The sequence below is a fragment of the Rhinolophus sinicus genome, chromosome 6, assembly GCF_057876585.1.
Source record: "Rhinolophus sinicus isolate RSI-liver-muscle chromosome 6, RSI-T2T, whole genome shotgun sequence".
Lineage (NCBI taxonomy): Eukaryota > Metazoa > Chordata > Mammalia > Chiroptera > Rhinolophidae > Rhinolophus > Rhinolophus sinicus.
The window spans coordinates 41437354-41459041 of NC_142506.1; the positions used below are offsets into that span (position 1 = coordinate 41437354).

General features: G+C 69.9%; 11 pseudogenes; all 11 read left to right on the plus strand.

The window, feature by feature from the left end:
* Window positions 1-1957: 1957 nt before the first annotated feature.
* LOC148758067 (5S ribosomal RNA) lies at window positions 1958-2077 on the plus strand (annotated as a pseudogene).
* A 3493-nt stretch (window positions 2078-5570) lies between these two features.
* On the plus strand, window positions 5571-5690 carry LOC148758068 (5S ribosomal RNA; annotated as a pseudogene).
* Window positions 5691-7034: 1344 nt separating this feature from the next.
* On the plus strand, window positions 7035-7154 carry LOC148758069 (5S ribosomal RNA; annotated as a pseudogene).
* Window positions 7155-9189: 2035 nt separating this feature from the next.
* Window positions 9190-9309, plus strand: LOC148758070 (5S ribosomal RNA; annotated as a pseudogene).
* A 1338-nt stretch (window positions 9310-10647) lies between these two features.
* Window positions 10648-10767, plus strand: LOC148758071 (5S ribosomal RNA; annotated as a pseudogene).
* A 2035-nt stretch (window positions 10768-12802) lies between these two features.
* LOC148758072 (5S ribosomal RNA) lies at window positions 12803-12922 on the plus strand (annotated as a pseudogene).
* A 1344-nt stretch (window positions 12923-14266) lies between these two features.
* LOC148758073 (5S ribosomal RNA) lies at window positions 14267-14386 on the plus strand (annotated as a pseudogene).
* A 2036-nt stretch (window positions 14387-16422) lies between these two features.
* LOC148758074 (5S ribosomal RNA) lies at window positions 16423-16542 on the plus strand (annotated as a pseudogene).
* Window positions 16543-17897: 1355 nt separating this feature from the next.
* LOC148758075 (5S ribosomal RNA) lies at window positions 17898-18017 on the plus strand (annotated as a pseudogene).
* A 2035-nt stretch (window positions 18018-20052) lies between these two features.
* On the plus strand, window positions 20053-20172 carry LOC148758076 (5S ribosomal RNA; annotated as a pseudogene).
* A 1335-nt stretch (window positions 20173-21507) lies between these two features.
* Window positions 21508-21627, plus strand: LOC148758077 (5S ribosomal RNA; annotated as a pseudogene).
* The last annotated feature ends 61 nt before the right edge of the window (window positions 21628-21688 follow it).

The following is a 21688-nucleotide window of genomic DNA, read 5'->3' on the forward strand; positions in this document are numbered from 1 at the left end:
CCAGCCGAAGGTCCCCCTGGCCAGAGGCCGGTCAGCCACCCGGCACTACAAGCTGGCAGCCCCGGCCGCACACCAGGCCCGTCGGCCAGGGCTCCACCCCACACCCTCTTCTTAGTCCTCTTCGCTGAGGCAGGCCGTCAGCCTGCAGCAGTTATCCAAGCCTGTGTCTCCGCCGGCAGGCACCTCTACCCACACCCCCGCACGCCCCCTCCCATGGCCCACAAGAGCCAGGAGCCCTCCCTTCCCGCCGTTCGTGGTGGCCCCAACACACAGGGCACAAAGAGCCGGGTCAAACCAGGGGACAGAGGGAGCAGCACCCAAACACACCGCACGCCCTTGGACTCCAGGAGAGACCACCACAAGGGGAAGTGCAGGCACGCAGGCACACAACCCTCACAACCAGGGTGCCTGTGGGCTGCCACTCTCCTCCCTTGGGGGGGGTCCCTGGGCGGGGCTCGGAGCCCACTGGCCCTCCGGCCTGGCCCGGGGCCTTCAAGGGTGACTGCCAATACCCGGGCACTGCCTCTGTAGTGGAGCCCAGCCCCGGGCACGACCACACTCCGGTGGAGAGGCTGCCACTTCAACACAGCCTCAGCGAGTCTGTCCCAGTCCATGTGCCCGCCTGTGCGTCCCTCCCCCCCGGCCCCCCCACGTCTCTCTGGCTCTGTGACGTGCCTGTTGGGCTCTGCCTCTCGCTCAGGAGCTCTCTCCCGCGAGCCAGCCCCCTTTTTCTGTCTCTGTCCATGTCTCTCTGTATGTCGGGATACATACGTGTACATATACGTGTATATTTCCATCTCGCTCCCTCTTACGCCTCCTCCCGTTCTGTCTGTCGGTCCCTGTCCTGCGGGGACTCTAGTCCCCGTCCCCGCACAAGAACGCAGGATATGGTGAGGCCAAGAAGGAACACCAACGGAGCCACGGATAGGGGGCTGAGAGCACCATTTCTCACGGGCGGCTGGCTTGGAGACACGGCAGGCCGGAGCCGCCCGATCCCCAACCGGTCGGCCGTTTCTCTGCCAACCCACCGACACACCGACCGTCGACCCACCAAGCCGGCCCACTGCAATCCGCGCCCCTCTGCAATTTGCAGTCCACCACCCGCGCTTCCTAGCTTGGCCAACGCAGCACCTCCGGGGGCCCATGGCCAACTGGCAACAGCTGATGGCCAAGCGGTCACAGCTGATGACCATGCAGCCCCCACGCAGCACCCCTCCACGCGAGGCCCAGAGCCTCAAACTGCTCTCTGGGAGTCTGTCCCCAGTCCCCGTCTGTCTCTCTCCGCCACTCTCTTGCTCCGTCTCTGGCCTCTCTCACCTCCCCGGGTCAGGAGACGTGACGTGTAGCCACTGAAGGGACCGGAGGTCGGGCGGGACTCCGGGTGCTGACGAGGGGCGAGGGCCCAGACTGAAGGCTTGTGACGAAGGGTGGCTGCAGACCGGAGCTCCTGCACCCTGGTGGCGCGGGTGGCTCTCCCTGGCTTTGGGCCAGTGGGTGGGGCCGGCCAGGGCCAGGGCCTGGGTTGCACGTCCCTAGGGCCGGAGGGGACTGAGAGGACCCTGCGCCCCCCTCGGTGGCCCTGAGAGGTGGGGGCAGTCCAGCAGCAAGGGGGGCTGTGCGGTTGTGGGGCTGGGATGGGGGATGAGAGGGGTTGGGGTAGGGGCCCGGGGTAAAAGCCGTTCGGGGCCTGGGGAGTCCCAGGATGCCCGGGCGCCCAGATATCTGTCACAGTCAGGGAAGTGACCGAGGCCCGTGGAGCCACTGGGGGGGCGCGAAGGGGCCTCGCTGTGTGCCAGGAGTAGCCCGTCGCCCACACCAGCGGCGTCCGGAGGAGGCGGGGAGCGGGCGGGAGGCGCTCAGGCAGACATGCTCGCCACCCGAGCGGCCCAGCAGCATGGCGCGCGCTCAGGAGGCAGGTCGGGAGCAGGCTCTTGGAGCGCCGGGAGCCGGGTCCAGCGCCTAAGGCCATACCGCCCTGAACGCGCCAGATCTCGTCTGAACTCGGAAGCTAAGCAGGGTCGGGCCTGGTTAGTACTTGGGTGGGAGACCACCTGGGAACACCTGTAGGCTTTTGCTCGCCTCTCCTTTTGCATCGCCGCCCCGGCGTGGCTCCCTCCGAACCCCTGCCGCCCCTTGCCCCTCTGCAGCCGCCCAGCCAGCCGAAGGTCCCCCTGGCCAGAGGCCGGTCAGCCACCCGGCACTACAAGCTGGCAGCCCCGGCGGCACACCAGGCCCGTCGGCCAGTGCTCCCCCCCACACCCTCTTCTTCGTCCTCTTCGGTCCCGCAGGCCGTCATCCGGATCCCTTGGCCCAGCGGCGGTCGCCACCGCCGCCGCCGCCGCCGCCGCCACCAGCGCTGCCCTGGCCCCCGCCGCCACCACCAAAGCCCCCGCCATCACCGCGTTTCCCACACCCCCCGCCAGCGCTGCCCTCCCTCCTGCCCCCGCCGACACAACGCCGCCGCCGACGCCATTGCCGACCTCGCAACCCTCCCTCGCCGCCGCCGCCGCCAGCGCTGCTCATGATCAGCCCCCGCTTCTGCGCCGCCGCCGCCGCCGCCATCACCACGCTCCCCACCCCCTCCGCCAGCGCTGCACTCGCCCCCGTCCGCGACCCCGCCGCCGCCAACGCCATACTCCCTCATTCAGCCTCCTCTGCTCTCCCCGCTGCCGCCGCCGCCATCACCCCTCTCCCCATCCCCGCCTCCAGCACCGCCCTCTCCCCCGCCCCCACCCCAGCCGCCGGCCTTGCCGTACTCCCTCAATCTCCCGCCTCTGCTCTCCCGGCCTCCGCGCCACCACCGCCCTCACGCCCTCTCCCGCCACCGCCGCAGCCGCCAGCGCTCCCCGCTCCCCAGTGCCCACCGTCAAAGCCCCCATTGTCGCCGCCGCCATCGCCACCCTGGAGCCATCCACGCGGTTGCCATTGCCTACATCGCCACCCTCCCCTGCCTCCGCCGCGGACGCCGCCGCCGCCGCCGCCGCCGCCGCCGCCGCCGCCGCGGGGTTCTCCCACAACTCCCAGGCCCAGGGCTGCCTGCTGGTGCAGGCCTCCACCAGTCTTGGGGGTGCGGTTGGGGGTAAACCTGGTGGCGGTAGGGGGGCGGGGTGTATGCCGGTCTGGGTCCTGGGGAATCCCAGGATGCCAGAGTTCCACGACTTCTGGCACCATCAGGGAAATGGCAGTGTCCCATGGAACCTCCGGTGGCGCGAAGTGGCCTCGCTGCGGGCCAGGAGTGGCCCGCCGCCCACGCCAGGGGCATTCGGAGGAGGCGGGGAGCCGGACTGGACGGGGACGCGGTGACGGCGGAGCCGGCCAGCGGGTCGATGTTCGCCACCAGAGCGGAGCATCTGCATGGCGCGCGCTCACGAGGCAGTCCGGGAGCAGGCTCTTGGGGCGCGGGGAGCCAGGTCCCAGCGTCGACGGCTATACCACCCTGAACGCGCCCGATCTCCTCTGAATTCGGGAGCTAAGCAGGGAGGGGCCTGGTTAGTACTTGGATGGGAGACCTGGGAATACCTGTAGGCTTTTGCTTGCCTCTCCTTTTGCGCCGCCGCCCCGGCGTGGCTCCCTCCGAACCCCTGCCGCCCCTTGCCCCTCTGAAGCCGCCCAGCCAGCCGAAGGTCCCCCTGGCCAGAGGTCGGTCAGCCACCCGGCACTACAAGCTGGCAGCCCCGGCCGCACACCAGGCCCGTCGGCCAGGGCTCCACCCCACACCCTCTTCTTAGTCCTCTTCGCTGAGGCAGGCCGTCAGCCTGCAGCAGTTATCCAAGCCTGTGTCTCCGCCGGCAGGCACCTCTACCCACACCCCCGCACGCCCCCTCCCATCGCCCACAAGAGCCAGGAGCCCTCCCTTCCCGCCGTTCGTGGTGGCCCCAACACACAGGGCACAAAGTGCCGGGTCAAACCAGGGGACAGAGGGAGCAGCACCCAAACACACCGCACGCCCTTGGACTCCAGGAGAGACCACCACAAGGGGAAGTGCAGGCACGCAGGCACACAACCCTCACAACCAGGGTGCCTGTGGGCTGCCACTCTCCTCCCTTGGGGGGGGTCCCTGGGCGGGGCTCGGAGCCCACTGGCCCTCCGGCCTGGCCCGGGGCCTTCAAGGGTGACTGCCAATACCCGGGCACTGCCTCTGTAGTGGAGCCCAGCCCCGGGCACGACCACACTCCGGTGGAGAGGCTGCCACTTCAACACAGCCTCAGCGAGTCTGTCCCAGTCCATGTGCCCGCCTGTGCGTCCCTCCCCCCCGGCCCCCCCACGTCTCTCTGGCTCTGTGACGTGCCTGTTGGGCTCTGCCTCTCGCTCAGGAGCTCTCTCCCGCGAGCCAGCCCCCTTTTTCTGTCTCTGTCCATGTCTCTCTGTATGTCGGGATACATACGTGTACATATACGTGTATATTTCCATCTCGCTCCCTCTTACGCCTCCTCCCGTTCTGTCTGTCGGTCCCTGTCCTGCGGGGACTCTAGTCCCCGTCCCCGCACAAGAACGCAGGATATGGTGAGGCCAAGAAGGAACACCAACGGAGCCACGGATAGGGGGCTGAGAGCACCATTTCTCACGGGCGGCTGGCTTGGAGACACGGCAGGCCGGAGCCGCCCGATCCCCAACCGGTCGGCCGTTTCTCTGCCAACCCACCGACACACCGACCGTCGACCCACCAAGCCGGCCCACTGCAATCCGCGCCCCTCTGCAATTTGCAGTCCACCACCCGCGCTTCCTAGCTTGGCCAACGCAGCACCTCCGGGGGCCCATGGCCAACTGGCAACAGCTGATGGCCAAGCGGTCACAGCTGATGACCATGCAGCCCCCACGCAGCACCCCTCCACGCGAGGCCCAGAGCCTCAAACTGCTCTCTGGGAGTCTGTCCCCAGTCCCCGTCTGTCTCTCTCCGCCACTCTCTTGCTCCGTCTCTGGCCTCTCTCACCTCCCCGGGTCAGGAGACGTGACGTGTAGCCACTGAAGGGACCGGAGGTCGGGCGGGACTCCGGGTGCTGACGAGGGGCGAGGGCCCAGACTGAAGGCTTGTGACGAAGGGTGGCTGCAGACCGGAGCTCCTGCACCCTGGTGGCGCGGGTGGCTCTCCCTGGCTTTGGGCCAGTGGGTGGGGCCGGCCAGGGCCAGGGCCTGGGTTGCACGTCCCTAGGGCCGGAGGGGACTGAGAGGACCCTGCGCCCCCCTCGGTGGCCCTGAGAGGTGGGGGCAGTCCAGCAGCAAGGGGGGCTGTGCGGTTGTGGGGCTGGGATGGGGGATGAGAGGGGTTGGGGTAGGGGCCCGGGGTAAAAGCCGTTCGGGGCCTGGGGAGTCCCAGGATGCCCGGGCGCCCAGATATCTGTCACAGTCAGGGAAGTGACCGAGGCCCGTGGAGCCACTGGGGGGGCGCGAAGGGGCCTCGCTGTGTGCCAGGAGTAGCCCGTCGCCCACACCAGCGGCGTCCGGAGGAGGCGGGGAGCGGGCGGGAGGCGCTCAGGCAGACATGCTCGCCACCCGAGCGGCCCAGCAGCATGGCGCGCGCTCAGGAGGCAGGTCGGGAGCAGGCTCTTGGAGCGCCGGGAGCCGGGTCCAGCGCCTAAGGCCATACCGCCCTGAACGCGCCAGATCTCGTCTGAACTCGGAAGCTAAGCAGGGTCGGGCCTGGTTAGTACTTGGGTGGGAGACCACCTGGGAACACCTGTAGGCTTTTGCTCGCCTCTCCTTTTGCATCGCCGCCCCGGCGTGGCTCCCTCCGAACCCCTGCCGCCCCTTGCCCCTCTGCAGCCGCCCAGCCAGCCGAAGGTCCCCCTGGCCAGAGGCCGGTCAGCCACCCGGCACTACAAGCTGGCAGCCCCGGCGGCACACCAGGCCCGTCGGCCAGTGCTCCCCCCCACACCCTCTTCTTCGTCCTCTTCGGTCCCGCAGGCCGTCATCCGGATCCCTTGGCCCAGCGGCGGTCGCCACCGCCGCCGCCGCCACCAGCGCTGCCCTGGCCCCCGCCGCCACCACCAAAGCCCCCGCCATCACCGCGTTTCCCACACCCCCCACCAGCGCTGCCCTCCCCCCTGCCCCCGCCGACACAACGCCGCCGCCGACGCCATTGCCGACCTCGCAACCCTCCCTCGCCGCCGCCGCCGCCAGCGCTGCTCATGATCAGCCCCCGCTTCTGCGCCGCCGCCGCCGCCGCCGCCATCACCACGCTCCCCACCCCCTCCGCCAGCGCTGCACTCGCCCCAGTCCGCGACCCCGCCGCCGCCAACGCCATACTCCCTCATTCAGCCTCCTCTGCTCTCCCCGCTGCCGCCGCCGCCATCACCCCTCTCCCCATCCCCGCCTCCAGCACCGCCCTCTCCCCCGCCCCCACCCCAGCCGCCGGCCTTGCCGTACTACCTCAATCTCCGGCCTCTGCTCTCCCGGCCTCCGCGCCAGCACCGCCCTCACGCCCTCTCCCTCCACCGCCGCCGCCGCCAGCGCTCCCCGCTCCCCAGTGCCCACCGTCAAAGCCCCCATTGTCGCCGCCGCCATCGCCGCCCTGGAGCCATCCACGCGGTTGCCATTGCCTACATCGCCACCCTCCCCTGCCTCCGCCGCGGACGCCGCCGCCGCCGCCGCCGCCGCCGCCGCCGCCGCCGCCGCCGCCGCGGGGTTCTCCCACAACTCCCAGGCCCAGGGCTGCCTGCTGGTGCAGGCCTCCACCAGTCTTGGGGGTGCGGTTGGGGGTAAACCTGGTGGCGGTAGGGGGGCGGGGTGTATGCCGGTCTGGGTCCTGGGGAATCCCAGGATGCCAGAGTTCCACGACTTCTGGCACCATCAGGGAAATGGCAGTGTCCCATGGAACCTCCGGTGGCGCGAAGTGGCCTCGCTGCGGGCCAGGAGTGGCCCGCCGCCCACGCCAGGGGCATTCGGAGGAGGCGGGGAGCCGGACTGGACGGGGACGCGGTGACGGCGGAGCCGGCCAGCGGGTCGATGTTCGCCACCAGAGCGGAGCATCTGCATGGCGCGCGCTCACGAGGCAGTCCGGGAGCAGGCTCTTGGGGCGCGGGGAGCCAGGTCCCAGCGTCGACGGCTATACCACCCTGAACGCGCCCGATCTCCTCTGAATTCGGGAGCTAAGCAGGGAGGGGCCTGGTTAGTACTTGGATGGGAGACCGCCTGGGAATACCTGTAGGCTTTTGCTTGCCTCTCCTTTTGCGCCGCCGCCCCGGCGTGGCTCCCTCCGAACCCCTGCCGCCCCTTGCCCCTCTGAAGCCGCCCAGCCAGCCGAAGGTCCCCCTGGCCAGAGGCCGGTCAGCCACCCGGCACTACAAGCTGGCAGCCCCGGCCGCACACCAGGCCCGTCGGCCAGGGCTCCACCCCACACCCTCTTCTTAGTCCTCTTCGCTGAGGCAGGCCGTCAGCCTGCAGCAGTTATCCAAGCCTGTGTCTCCGCCGGCAGGCACCTCTACCCACACCCCCGCACGCCCCCTCCCATCGCCCACAAGAGCCAGGAGCCCTCCCTTCCCGCCGTTCGTGGTGGCCCCAACACACAGGGCACAAAGAGCCGGGTCAAACCAGGGGACAGAGGGAGCAGCACCCAAACACACCGCACGCCCTTGGACTCCAGGAGAGACCACCACAAGGGGAAGTGCAGGCACGCAGGCACACAACCCTCACAACCAGGGTGCCTGTGGGCTGCCACTCTCCTCCCTTGGGGGGGGTCCCTGGGCGGGGCTCGGAGCCCACTGGCCCTCCGGCCTGGCCCGGGGCCTTCAAGGGTGACTGCCAATACCCGGGCACTGCCTCTGTAGTGGAGCCCAGCCCCGGGCACGACCACACTCCGGTGGAGAGGCTGCCACTTCAACACAGCCTCAGCGAGTCTGTCCCAGTCCATGTGCCCGCCTGTGCGTCCCTCCCCCCCGGCCCCCCCACGTCTCTCTGGCTCTGTGACGTGCCTGTTGGGCTCTGCCTCTCGCTCAGGAGCTCTCTCCCGCGAGCCAGCCCCCTTTTTCTGTCTCTGTCCATGTCTCTCTGTATGTCGGGATACATACGTGTACATATACGTGTATATTTCCATCTCGCTCCCTCTTACGCCTCCTCCCGTTCTGTCTGTCGGTCCCTGTCCTGCGGGGACTCTAGTCCCCGTCCCCGCACAAGAACGCAGGATATGGTGAGGCCAAGAAGGAACACCAACGGAGCCACGGATAGGGGGCTGAGAGCACCATTTCTCACGGGCGGCTGGCTTGGAGACACGGCAGGCCGGAGCCGCCCGATCCCCAACCGGTCGGCCGTTTCTCTGCCAACCCACCGACACACCGACCGTCGACCCACCAAGCCGGCCCACTGCAATCCGCGCCCCTCTGCAATTTGCAGTCCACCACCCGCGCTTCCTAGCTTGGCCAACGCAGCACCTCCGGGGGCCCATGGCCAACTGGCAACAGCTGATGGCCAAGCGGTCACAGCTGATGACCATGCAGCCCCCACGCAGCACCCCTCCACGCGAGGCCCAGAGCCTCAAACTGCTCTCTGGGAGTCTGTCCCCAGTCCCCGTCTGTCTCTCTCCGCCACTCTCTTGCTCCGTCTCTGGCCTCTCTCACCTCCCCGGGTCAGGAGACGTGACGTGTAGCCACTGAAGGGACCGGAGGTCGGGCGGGACTCCGGGTGCTGACGAGGGGCGAGGGCCCAGACTGAAGGCTTGTGACGAAGGGTGGCTGCAGACCGGAGCTCCTGCACCCTGGTGGCGCGGGTGGCTCTCCCTGGCTTTGGGCCAGTGGGTGGGGCCGGCCAGGGCCAGGGCCTGGGTTGCACGTCCCTAGGGCCGGAGGGGACTGAGAGGACCCTGCGCCCCCCTCGGTGGCCCTGAGAGGTGGGGGCAGTCCAGCAGCAAGGGGGGCTGTGCGGTTGTGGGGCTGGGATGGGGGATGAGAGGGGTTGGGGTAGGGGCCCGGGGTAAAAGCCGTTCGGGGCCTGGGGAGTCCCAGGATGCCCGGGCGCCCAGATATCTGTCACAGTCAGGGAAGTGACCGAGGCCCGTGGAGCCACTGGGGGGGCGCGAAGGGGCCTCGCTGTGTGCCAGGAGTAGCCCGTCGCCCACACCAGCGGCGTCCGGAGGAGGCGGGGAGCGGGCGGGAGGCGCTCAGGCAGACATGCTCGCCACCCGAGCGGCCCAGCAGCATGGCGCGCGCTCAGGAGGCAGGTCGGGAGCAGGCTCTTGGAGCGCCGGGAGCCGGGTCCAGCGCCTAAGGCCATACCGCCCTGAACGCGCCAGATCTCGTCTGAACTCGGAAGCTAAGCAGGGTCGGGCCTGGTTAGTACTTGGGTGGGAGACCACCTGGGAACACCTGTAGGCTTTTGCTCGCCTCTCCTTTTGCATCGCCGCCCCGGCGTGGCTCCCTCCGAACCCCTGCCGCCCCTTGCCCCTCTGCAGCCGCCCAGCCAGCCGAAGGTCCCCCTGGCCAGAGGCCGGTCAGCCACCCGGCACTACAAGCTGGCAGCCCCGGCGGCACACCAGGCCCGTCGGCCAGTGCTCCCCCCCACACCCTCTTCTTCGTCCTCTTCGGTCCCGCAGGCCGTCATCCGGATCCCTTGGCCCAGCGGCGGTCGCCACCGCCGCCGCCGCCGCCGCCGCCGCCGCCACCAGCGCTGCCCTGGCCCCCGCCGCCACCACCAAAGCCCCCGCCATCACCGCGTTTCCCACACCCCCCACCAGCGCTGCCCTCCCCCCTGCCCCCGCCGACACAACGCCGCCGCCGACGCCATTGCCGACCTCGCAACCCTCCCTCGCCGCCGCCGCCGCCAGCGCTGCTCATGATCAGCCCCCGCTTCTGCGCCGCCGCCGCCGCCGCCGCCATCACCACGCTCCCCACCCCCTCCGCCAGCGCTGCACTCGCCCCAGTCCGCGACCCCGCCGCCGCCAACGCCATACTCCCTCATTCAGCCTCCTCTGCTCTCCCCGCTGCCGCCGCCGCCATCACCCCTCTCCCCATCCCCGCCTCCAGCACCGCCCTCTCCCCCGCCCCCACCCCAGCCGCCGGCCTTGCCGTACTACCTCAATCTCCGGCCTCTGCTCTCCCGGCCTCCGCGCCAGCACCGCCCTCACGCCCTCTCCCGCCACCGCCGCCGCCGCCAGCGCTCCCCGCTCCCCAGTGCCCACCGTCAAAGCCCCCATTGTCGCCGCCGCCATCGCCGCCCTGGAGCCATCCACGCGGTTGCCATTGCCTACATCGCCACCCTCCCCTGCCTCCGCCGCGGACGCCGCCGCCGCCGCCGCCGCCGCCGCGGGGTTCTCCCACAACTCCCAGGCCCAGGGCTGCCTGCTGGTGCAGGCCTCCACCAGTCTTGGGGGTGCGGTTGGGGGTAAACCTGGTGGCGGAAGGGGGGCGGGGTGTATGCCGGTCTGGGTCCTGGGGAATCCCAGGATGCCAGAGTTCCACGACTTCTGGCACCATCAGGGAAATGGCAGTGTCCCATGGAACCTCCGGTGGCGCGAAGTGGCCTCGCTGCGGGCCAGGAGTGGCCCGCCGCCCACGCCAGGGGCATTCGGAGGAGGCGGGGAGCCGGACTGGACGGGGACGCGGTGACGGCGGAGCCGGCCAGCGGGTCGATGTTCGCCACCAGAGCGGAGCATCTGCATGGCGCGCGCTCACGAGGCAGTCCGGGAGCAGGCTCTTGGGGCGCGGGGAGCCAGGTCCCAGCGTCGACGGCTATACCACCCTGAACGCGCCCGATCTCCTCTGAATTCGGGAGCTAAGCAGGGAGGGGCCTGGTTAGTACTTGGATGGGAGACCGCCTGGGAATACCTGTAGGCTTTTGCTTGCCTCTCCTTTTGCGCCGCCGCCCCGGCGTGGCTCCCTCCGAACCCCTGCCGCCCCTTGCCCCTCTGAAGCCGCCCAGCCAGCCGAAGGTCCCCCTGGCCAGAGGCCGGTCAGCCACCCGGCACTACAAGCTGGCAGCCCCGGCCGCACACCAGGCCCGTCGGCCAGGGCTCCACCCCACACCCTCTTCTTAGTCCTCTTCGCTGAGGCAGGCCGTCAGCCTGCAGCAGTTATCCAAGCCTGTGTCTCCGCCGGCAGGCACCTCTACCCACACCCCCGCACGCCCCCTCCCATCGCCCACAAGAGCCAGGAGCCCTCCCTTCCCGCCGTTCGTGGTGGCCCCAACACACAGGGCACAAAGTGCCGGGTCAAACCAGGGGACAGAGGGAGCAGCACCCAAACACACCGCACGCCCTTGGACTCCAGGAGAGACCACCACAAGGGGAAGTGCAGGCACGCAGGCACACAACCCTCACAACCAGGGTGCCTGTGGGCTGCCACTCTCCTCCCTTGGGGGGGGTCCCTGGGCGGGGCTCGGAGCCCACTGGCCCTCCGGCCTGGCCCGGGGCCTTCAAGGGTGACTGCCAATACCCGGGCACTGCCTCTGTAGTGGAGCCCAGCCCCGGGCACGACCACACTCCGGTGGAGAGGCTGCCACTTCAACACAGCCTCAGCGAGTCTGTCCCAGTCCATGTGCCCGCCTGTGCGTCCCTCCCCCCCGGCCCCCCCACGTCTCTCTGGCTCTGTGACGTGCCTGTTGGGCTCTGCCTCTCGCTCAGGAGCTCTCTCCCGCGAGCCAGCCCCCTTTTTCTGTCTCTGTCCATGTCTCTCTGTATGTCGGGATACATACGTGTACATATACGTGTATATTTCCATCTCGCTCCCTCTTACGCCTCCTCCCGTTCTGTCTGTCGGTCCCTGTCCTGCGGGGACTCTAGTCCCCGTCCCCGCACAAGAACGCAGGATATGGTGAGGCCAAGAAGGAACACCAACGGAGCCACGGATAGGGGGCTGAGAGCACCATTTCTCACGGGCGGCTGGCTTGGAGACACGGCAGGCCGGAGCCGCCCGATCCCCAACCGGTCGGCCGTTTCTCTGCCAACCCACCGACACACCGACCGTCGACCCACCAAGCCGGCCCACTGCAATCCGCGCCCCTCTGCAATTTGCAGTCCACCACCCGCGCTTCCTAGCTTGGCCAACGCAGCACCTCCGGGGGCCCATGGCCAACTGGCAACAGCTGATGGCCAAGCGGTCACAGCTGATGACCATGCAGCCCCCACGCAGCACCCCTCCACGCGAGGCCCAGAGCCTCAAACTGCTCTCTGGGAGTCTGTCCCCAGTCCCCGTCTGTCTCTCTCCGCCACTCTCTTGCTCCGTCTCTGGCCTCTCTCACCTCCCCGGGTCAGGAGACGTGACGTGTAGCCACTGAAGGGACCGGAGGTCGGGCGGGACTCCGGGTGCTGACGAGGGGCGAGGGCCCAGACTGAAGGCTTGTGACGAAGGGTGGCTGCAGACCGGAGCTCCTGCACCCTGGTGGCGCGGGTGGCTCTCCCTGGCTTTGGGCCAGTGGGTGGGGCCGGCCAGGGCCAGGGCCTGGGTTGCACGTCCCTAGGGCCGGAGGGGACTGAGAGGACCCTGCGCCCCCCTCGGTGGCCCTGAGAGGTGGGGGCAGTCCAGCAGCAAGGGGGGCTGTGCGGTTGTGGGGCTGGGATGGGGGATGAGAGGGGTTGGGGTAGGGGCCCGGGGTAAAAGCCGTTCGGGGCCTGGGGAGTCCCAGGATGCCCGGGCGCCCAGATATCTGTCACAGTCAGGGAAGTGACCGAGGCCCGTGGAGCCACTGGGGGGGCGCGAAGGGGCCTCGCTGTGTGCCAGGAGTAGCCCGTCGCCCACACCAGCGGCGTCCGGAGGAGGCGGGGAGCGGGCGGGAGGCGCTCAGGCAGACATGCTCGCCACCCGAGCGGCCCAGCAGCATGGCGCGCGCTCAGGAGGCAGGTCGGGAGCAGGCTCTTGGAGCGCCGGGAGCCGGGTCCAGCGCCTAAGGCCATACCGCCCTGAACGCGCCAGATCTCGTCTGAACTCGGAAGCTAAGCAGGGTCGGGCCTGGTTAGTACTTGGGTGGGAGACCACCTGGGAACACCTGTAGGCTTTTGCTCGCCTCTCCTTTTGCATCGCCGCCCCGGCGTGGCTCCCTCCGAACCCCTGCCGCCCCTTGCCCCTCTGCAGCCGCCCAGCCAGCCGAAGGTCCCCCTGGCCAGAGGCCGGTCAGCCACCCGGCACTACAAGCTGGCAGCCCCGGCGGCACACCAGGCCCGTCGGCCAGTGCTCCCCCCCACACCCTCTTCTTCGTCCTCTTCGGTCCCGCAGGCCGTCATCCGGATCCCTTGGCCCAGCGGCGGTCGCCACCGCCGCCGCCGCCACCAGCGCTGCCCTGGCCCCCGCCGCCACCACCAAAGCCCCCGCCATCACCGCGTTTCCCACACCCCCCACCAGCGCTGCCCTCCCCCCTGCCCCCGCCGACACAACGCCGCCGCCGACGCCATTGCCGACCTCGCAACCCTCCCTCGCCGCCGCCGCCGCCAGCGCTGCTCATGATCAGCCCCCGCTTCTGCGCCGCCGCCGCCGCCGCCGCCATCACCACGCTCCCCACCCCCTCCGCCAGCGCTGCACTCGCCCCAGTCCGCGACCCCGCCGCCGCCAACGCCATACTCCCTCATTCAGCCTCCTCTGCTCTCCCCGCTGCCGCCGCCGCCATCACCCCTCTCCCCATCCCCGCCTCCAGCACCGCCCTCTCCCCCGCCCCCACCCCAGCCGCCGGCCTTGCCGTACTACCTCAATCTCCGGCCTCTGCTCTCCCGGCCTCCGCGCCAGCACCGCCCTCACGCCCTCTCCCTCCACCGCCGCCGCCGCCAGCGCTCCCCGCTCCCCAGTGCCCACCGTCAAAGCCCCCATTGTCGCCGCCGCCATCGCCGCCCTGGAGCCATCCACGCGGTTGCCATTGCCTACATCGCCACCCTCCCCTGCCTCCGCCGCGGACGCCGCCGCCGCCGCCGCCGCCGCCGCCGCCGCCGCCGCCGCCGCCGCGGGGTTCTCCCACAACTCCCAGGCCCAGGGCTGCCTGCTGGTGCAGGCCTCCACCAGTCTTGGGGGTGCGGTTGGGGGTAAACCTGGTGGCGGTAGGGGGGCGGGGTGTATGCCGGTCTGGGTCCTGGGGAATCCCAGGATGCCAGAGTTCCACGACTTCTGGCACCATCAGGGAAATGGCAGTGTCCCATGGAACCTCCGGTGGCGCGAAGTGGCCTCGCTGCGGGCCAGGAGTGGCCCGCCGCCCACGCCAGGGGCATTCGGAGGAGGCGGGGAGCCGGACTGGACGGGGACGCGGTGACGGCGGAGCCGGCCAGCGGGTCGATGTTCGCCACCAGAGCGGAGCATCTGCATGGCGCGCGCTCACGAGGCAGTCCGGGAGCAGGCTCTTGGGGCGCGGGGAGCCAGGTCCCAGCGTCGACGGCTATACCACCCTGAACGCGCCCGATCTCCTCTGAATTCGGGAGCTAAGCAGGGAGGGGCCTGGTTAGTACTTGGATGGGAGACCGCCTGGGAATACCTGTAGGCTTTTGCTTGCCTCTCCTTTTGCGCCGCCGCCCCGGCGTGGCTCCCTCCGAACCCCTGCCGCCCCTTGCCCCTCTGAAGCCGCCCAGCCAGCCGAAGGTCCCCCTGGCCAGAGGCCGGTCAGCCACCCGGCACTACAAGCTGGCAGCCCCGGCCGCACACCAGGCCCGTCGGCCAGGGCTCCACCCCACACCCTCTTCTTAGTCCTCTTCGCTGAGGCAGGCCGTCAGCCTGCAGCAGTTATCCAAGCCTGTGTCTCCGCCGGCAGGCACCTCTACCCACACCCCCGCACGCCCCCTCCCATCGCCCACAAGAGCCAGGAGCCCTCCCTTCCCGCCGTTCGTGGTGGCCCCAACACACAGGGCACAAAGAGCCGGGTCAAACCAGGGGACAGAGGGAGCAGCACCCAAACACACCGCACGCCCTTGGACTCCAGGAGAGACCACCACAAGGGGAAGTGCAGGCACGCAGGCACACAACCCTCACAACCAGGGTGCCTGTGGGCTGCCACTCTCCTCCCTTGGGGGGGGGTCCCTGGGCGGGGCTCGGAGCCCACTGGCCCTCCGGCCTGGCCCGGGGCCTTCAAGGGTGACTGCCAATACCCGGGCACTGCCTCTGTAGTGGAGCCCAGCCCCGGGCACGACCACACTCCGGTGGAGAGGCTGCCACTTCAACACAGCCTCAGCGAGTCTGTCCCAGTCCATGTGCCCGCCTGTGCGTCCCTCCCCCCCGGCCCCCCCACGTCTCTCTGGCTCTGTGACGTGCCTGTTGGGCTCTGCCTCTCGCTCAGGAGCTCTCTCCCGCGAGCCAGCCCCCTTTTTCTGTCTCTGTCCATGTCTCTCTGTATGTCGGGATACATACGTGTACATATACGTGTATATTTCCATCTCGCTCCCTCTTACGCCTCCTCCCGTTCTGTCTGTCGGTCCCTGTCCTGCGGGGACTCTAGTCCCCGTCCCCGCACAAGAACGCAGGATATGGTGAGGCCAAGAAGGAACACCAACGGAGCCACGGATAGGGGGCTGAGAGCACCATTTCTCACGGGCGGCTGGCTTGGAGACACGGCAGGCCGGAGCCGCCCGATCCCCAACCGGTCGGCCGTTTCTCTGCCAACCCACCGACACACCGACCGTCGACCCACCAAGCCGGCCCACTGCAATCCGCGCCCCTCTGCAATTTGCAGTCCACCACCCGCGCTTCCTAGCTTGGCCAACGCAGCACCTCCGGGGGCCCATGGCCAACTGGCAACAGCTGATGGCCAAGCGGTCACAGCTGATGACCATGCAGCCCCCACGCAGCACCCCTCCACGCGAGGCCCAGAGCCTCAAACTGCTCTCTGGGAGTCTGTCCCCAGTCCCCGTCTGTCTCTCTCCGCCACTCTCTTGCTCCGTCTCTGGCCTCTCTCACCTCCCCGGGTCAGGAGACGTGACGTGTAGCCACTGAAGGGACCGGAGGTCGGGCGGGACTCCGGGTGCTGACGAGGGGCGAGGGCCCAGACTGAAGGCTTGTGACGAAGGGTGGCTGCAGACCGGAGCTCCTGCACCCTGGTGGCGCGGGTGGCTCTCCCTGGCTTTGGGCCAGTGGGTGGGGCCGGCCAGGGCCAGGGCCTGGGTTGCACGTCCCTAGGGCCGGAGGGGACTGAGAGGACCCTGCGCCCCCCTCGGTGGCCCTGAGAGGTGGGGGCAGTCCAGCAGCAAGGGGGGCTGTGCGGTTGTGGGGCTGGGATGGGGGATGAGAGGGGTTGGGGTAGGGGCCCGGGGTAAAAGCCGTTCGGGGCCTGGGGAGTCCCAGGATGCCCGGGCGCCCAGATATCTGTCACAGTCAGGGAAGTGACCGAGGCCCGTGGAGCCACTGGGGGGGCGCGAAGGGGCCTCGCTGTGTGCCAGGAGTAGCCCGTCGCCCACACCAGCGGCGTCCGGAGGAGGCGGGGAGCGGGCGGGAGGCGCTCAGGCAGACATGCTCGCCACCCGAGCGGCCCAGCAGCATGGCGCGCGCTCAGGAGGCAGGTCGGGAGCAGGCTCTTGGAGCGCCGGGAGCCGGGTCCAGCGCCTAAGGCCATACCGCCCTGAACGCGCCAGATCTCGTCTGAACTCGGAAGCTAAGCAGGGTCGGGCCTGGTTAGTACTTGGGTGGGAGACCACCTGGGAACACCTGTAGGCTTTTGCTCGCCTCTCCTTTTGCATCGCCGCCCCGGCGTGGCTCCCTCCGAACCCCTGCCGCCCCTTGCCCCTCTGCAGCCGCCCAGCCAGCCGAAGGTCCCCCTGGCCAGAGGCCGGTCAGCCACCCGGCACTACAAGCTGGCAGCCCCGGCGGCACACCAGGCCCGTCGGCCAGTGCTCCCCCCCCCACACACTCTTCTTCGTCCTCTTCGGTCCCGCAGGCCGTCATCCGGATCCCTTGGCCCAGCGGCGGTCGCCACCGCCGCCGCCGCCGCCGCCGCCACCAGCGCTGCCCTGGCCCCCGCCGCCACCACCAAAGCCCCCGCCATCACCGCGTTTCCCACACCCCCCGCCAGCGCTGCCCTCCCTCCTGCCCCCGCCGACACAACGCCGCCGCCGACGCCATTGCCGACCTCGCAACCCTCCCTCGCCGCCGCCGCCGCCAGCGCTGCTCATGATCAGCCCCCGCTTCTGCGCCGCCGCCGCCGCCGCCGCCGCCGCCATCACCACGCTCCCCACCCCCTCCGCCAGCGCTGCACTCGCCCCCGTCCGCGACCCCGCCGCCGCCAACGCCATACTCCCTCATTCAGCCTCCTCTGCTCTCCCCGCTGCCGCCGCCGCCATCACCCCTCTCCCCATCCCCGCCTCCAGCACCGCCCTCTCCCCCGCCCCCACCCCAGCCGCCGGCCTTGCCGTACTCCCTCAATCTCCCGCCTCTGCTCTCCCGGCCTCCGCGCCACCACCGCCCTCACGCCCTCTCCCGCCACCGCCGCCGCCGCCAGCGCTCCCCGCTCCCCAGTGCCCACCGTCAAAGCCCCCATTGTCGCCGCCGCCATCGCCGCCCTGGAGCCATCCACGCGGTTGCCATTGCCTACATCGCCACCCTCCCCTGCCTCCGCCGCGGACGCCGCCGCCGCCGCCGCCGCCGCCGCCGCCGCCGCCGCCGCGGGGTTCTCCCACAACTCCCAGGCCCAGGGCTGCCTGCTGGTGCAGGCCTCCACCAGTCTTGGGGGTGCGGTTGGGGGTAAACCTGGTGGCGGAAGGGGGGCGGGGTGTATGCCGGTCTGGGTCCTGGGGAATCCCAGGATGCCAGAGTTCCACGATTTCTGGCACCATCAGGGAAATGGCAGTGTCCCATGGAACCTCCGGTGGCGCGAAGTGGCCTCGCTGCGGGCCAGGAGTGGCCCGCCGCCCACGCCAGGGGCATTCGGAGGAGGCGGGGAGCCGGACTGGACGGGGACGCGGTGACGGCGGAGCCGGCCAGCGGGTCGATGTTCGCCACCAGAGCGGAGCATCTGCATGGCGCGCGCTCACGAGGCAGTCCGGGAGCAGGCTCTTGGGGCGCGGGGAGCCAGGTCCCAGCGTCGACGGCTATACCACCCTGAACGCGCCCGATCTCCTCTGAATTCGGGAGCTAAGCAGGGAGGGGCCTGGTTAGTACTTGGATGGGAGACCGCCTGGGAATACCTGTAGGCTTTTGCTTGCCTCTCCTTTTGCGCCGCCGCCCCGGCGTGGCTCCCTCCGAACCCCTGCCGCCCCTTGCCCCTCTGAAGCCGCCCAGCCAGCCGAAGGTCCCCCTGGCCAGAGGCCGGTCAGCCACCCGGCACTACAAGCTGGCAGCCCCGGCCGCACACCAGGCCCGTCGGCCAGGGCTCCACCCCACACCTTCTTCTTAGTCCTCTTCGCTGAGGCAGGCCGTCAGCCTGCAGCAGTTATCCAAGCCTGTGTCTCCGCCGGCAGGCACCTCTACCCACACCCCCGCACGCCCCCTCCCATCGCCCACAAGAGCCAGGAGCCCTCCCTTCCCGCCGTTCGTGGTGGCCCCAACACACAGGGCACAAAGAGCCGGGTCAAACCAGGGGACAGAGGGAGCAGCACCCAAACACACCGCACGCCCTTGGACTCCAGGAGAGACCACCACAAGGGGAAGTGCAGGCACGCAGGCACACAACCCTCACAACCAGGGTGCCTGTGGGCTGCCACTCTCCTCCCTTGGGGGGGGTCCCTGGGCGGGGCTCGGAGCCCACTGGCCCTCCGGCCTGGCCCGGGGCCTTCAAGGGTGACTGCCAATACCCGGGCACTGCCTCTGTAGTGGAGCCCAGCCCCGGGCACGACCACACTCCGGTGGAGAGGCTGCCACTTCAACACAGCCTCAGCGAGTCTGTCCCAGTCCATGTGCCCGCCTGTGCGTCCCTCCCCCCCGGCCCCCCCACGTCTCTCTGGCTCTGTGACGTGCCTGTTGGGCTCTGCCTCTCGCTCAGGAGCTCTCTCCCGCGAGCCAGCCCCCTTTTTCTGTCTCTGTCCATGTCTCTCTGTATGTCGGGATACATACGTGTACATATACGTGTATATTTCCATCTCGCTCCCTCTTACGCCTCCTCCCGTTCTGTCTGTCGGTCCCTGTCCTGCGGGGACTCTAGTCCCCGTCCCCGCACAAGAACGCAGGATATGGTGAGGCCAAGAAGGAACACCAACGGAGCCACGGATAGGGGGCTGAGAGCACCATTTCTCACGGGCGGCTGGCTTGGAGACACGGCAGGCCGGAGCCGCCCGATCCCCAACCGGTCGGCCGTTTCTCTGCCAACCCACCGACACACCGACCGTCGACCCACCAAGCCGGCCCACTGCAATCCGCGCCCCTCTGCAATTTGCAGTCCACCACCCGCGCTTCCTAGCTTGGCCAACGCAGCACCTCCGGGGGCCCATGGCCAACTGGCAACAGCTGATGGCCAAGCGGTCACAGCTGATGACCATGCAGCCCCCACGCAGCACCCCTCCACGCGAGGCCCAGAGCCTCAAACTGCTCTCTGGGAGTCTGTCCCCAGTCCCCGTCTGTCTCTCTCCGCCACTCTCTTGCTCCGTCTCTGGCCTCTCTCACCTCCCCGGGTCAGGAGACGTGACGTGTAGCCACTGAAGGGACCGGAGGTCGGGCGGGACTCCGGGTGCTGACGAGGGGCGAGGGCCCAGACTGAAGGCTTGTGACGAAGGGTGGCTGCAGACCGGAGCTCCTGCACCCTGGTGGCGCGGGTGGCTCTCCCTGGCTTTGGGCCAGTGGGTGGGGCCGGCCAGGGCCAGGGCCTGGGTTGCACGTCCCTAGGGCCGGAGGGGACTGAGAGGACCCTGCGCCCCCCTCGGTGGCCCTGAGAGGTGGGGGCAGTCCAGCAGCAAGGGGGGCTGTGCGGTTGTGGGGCTGGGATGGGGGATGAGAGGGGTTGGGGTAGGGGCCCGGGGTAAAAGCCGTTCGGGGCCTGGGGAGTCCCAGGATGCCCGGGCGCCCAGATATCTGTCACAGTCAGGGAAGTGACCGAGGCCCGTGGAGCCACTGGGGGGGCGCGAAGGGGCCTCGCTGTGTGCCAGGAGTAGCCCGTCGCCCACACCAGCGGCGTCCGGAGGAGGCGGGGAGCGGGCGGGAGGCGCTCAGGCAGACATGCTCGCCACCCGAGCGGCCCAGCAGCATGGCGCGCGCTCAGGAGGCAGGTCGGGAGCAGGCTCTTGGAGCGCCGGGAGCCGGGTCCAGCGCCTAAGGCCATACCGCCCTGAACGCGCCAGATCTCGTCTGAACTCGGAAGCTAAGCAGGGTCGGGCCTGGTTAGTACTTGGGTGGGAGACCACCTGGGAACACCTGTAGGCTTTTGCTCGCCTCTCCTTTTGCATCGCCGCCCCGGCGTGGCTCCCTCCGAACCCCTGCCGCCCCTTGCCCCTCTGCAGCCGCCCAGCCAGCCGAAGGTCCCCCTGGCCAGAGGCCGGTCAGCCACCCGGCACTACAAGCTGGCAGCCCCGGCGGCACACCAGGCCCGTCGGCCAGTGCTCCCCCCCACACCCTCTTCTTCGTCCTCTTCGGTCCCGCAGGCCGTCATCCGGATCCCTTGGCCCAGCGGCGGTCGCCACCGCCGCCGCCGCCGCCGCCGCCGCCGCCACCAGCGCTGCCCTGGCCCCCGCCGCCACCACCAAAGCCCCCGCCATCACCGCGTTTCCCACACCCCCCACCAGCGCTGCCCTCCCCCCTGCCCCCGCCGACACAACGCCGCCGCCGACGCCATTGCCGACCTCGCAACCCTCCCTCGCCGCCGCCGCCGCCAGCGCTGCTCATGATCAGCCCCCGCTTCTGCGCCGCCGCCGCCGCCGCCGCCATCACCACGCTCCCCACCCCCTCCGCCAGCGCTGCACTCGCCCCAGTCCGCGACCCCGCCGCCGCCAACGCCATACTCCCTCATTCAGCCTCCTCTGCTCTCCCCGCTGCCGCCGCCGCCATCACCCCTCTCCCCATCCCCGCCTCCAGCACCGCCCTCTCCCCCGCCCCCACCCCAGCCGCCGGCCTTGCCGTACTACCTCAATCTCCGGCCTCTGCTCTCCCGGCCTCCGCGCCAGCACCGCCCTCACGCCCTCTCCCGCCACCGCCGCCGCCGCCAGCGCTCCCCGCTCCCCAGTGCCCACCGTCAAAGCCCCCATTGTCGCCGCCGCCATCGCCGCCCTGGAGCCATCCACGCGGTTGCCATTGCCTACATCGCCACCCTCCCCTGCCTCCGCCGCGGACGCCGCCGCCGCCGCCGCCGCCGCGGGGTTCTCCCACAACTCCCAGGCCCAGGGCTGCCTGCTGGTGCAGGCCTCCACCAGTCTTGGGGGTGCGGTTGGGGGTAAACCTGGTGGCGGTAGGGGGGCGGGGTGTATGCCGGTCTGGGTCCTGGGGAATCCCAGGATGCCAGAGTTCCACGACTTCTGGCACCATCAGGGAAATGGCAGTGTCCCATGGAACCTCCGGTGGCGCGAAGTGGCCTCGCTGCGGGCCAGGAGTGGCCCGCCGCCCACGCCAGGGGCATTCGGAGGAGGCGGGGAGCCGGACTGGACGGGGACGCGGTGACGGCGGAGCCGGCCAGCGGGTCGATGTTCGCCACCAGAGCGGAGCATCTGCATGGCGCGCGCTCACGAGGCAGTCCGGGAGCAGGCTCTTGGGGCGCGGGGAGCCAGGTCCCAGCGTCGACGGCTATACCACCCTGAACGCGCCCGATCTCCTCTGAATTCGGGAGCTAAGCAGGGAGGGGCCTGGTTAGTACTTGGATGGGAGACCGCCTGGGAATACCTGTAGGCTTTTGCTTGCCTCTCCTTTTGCGCCGCCGCCCCGGCGTGGCTCCCTCCGAACCCCTGCCGCCCCTTGCC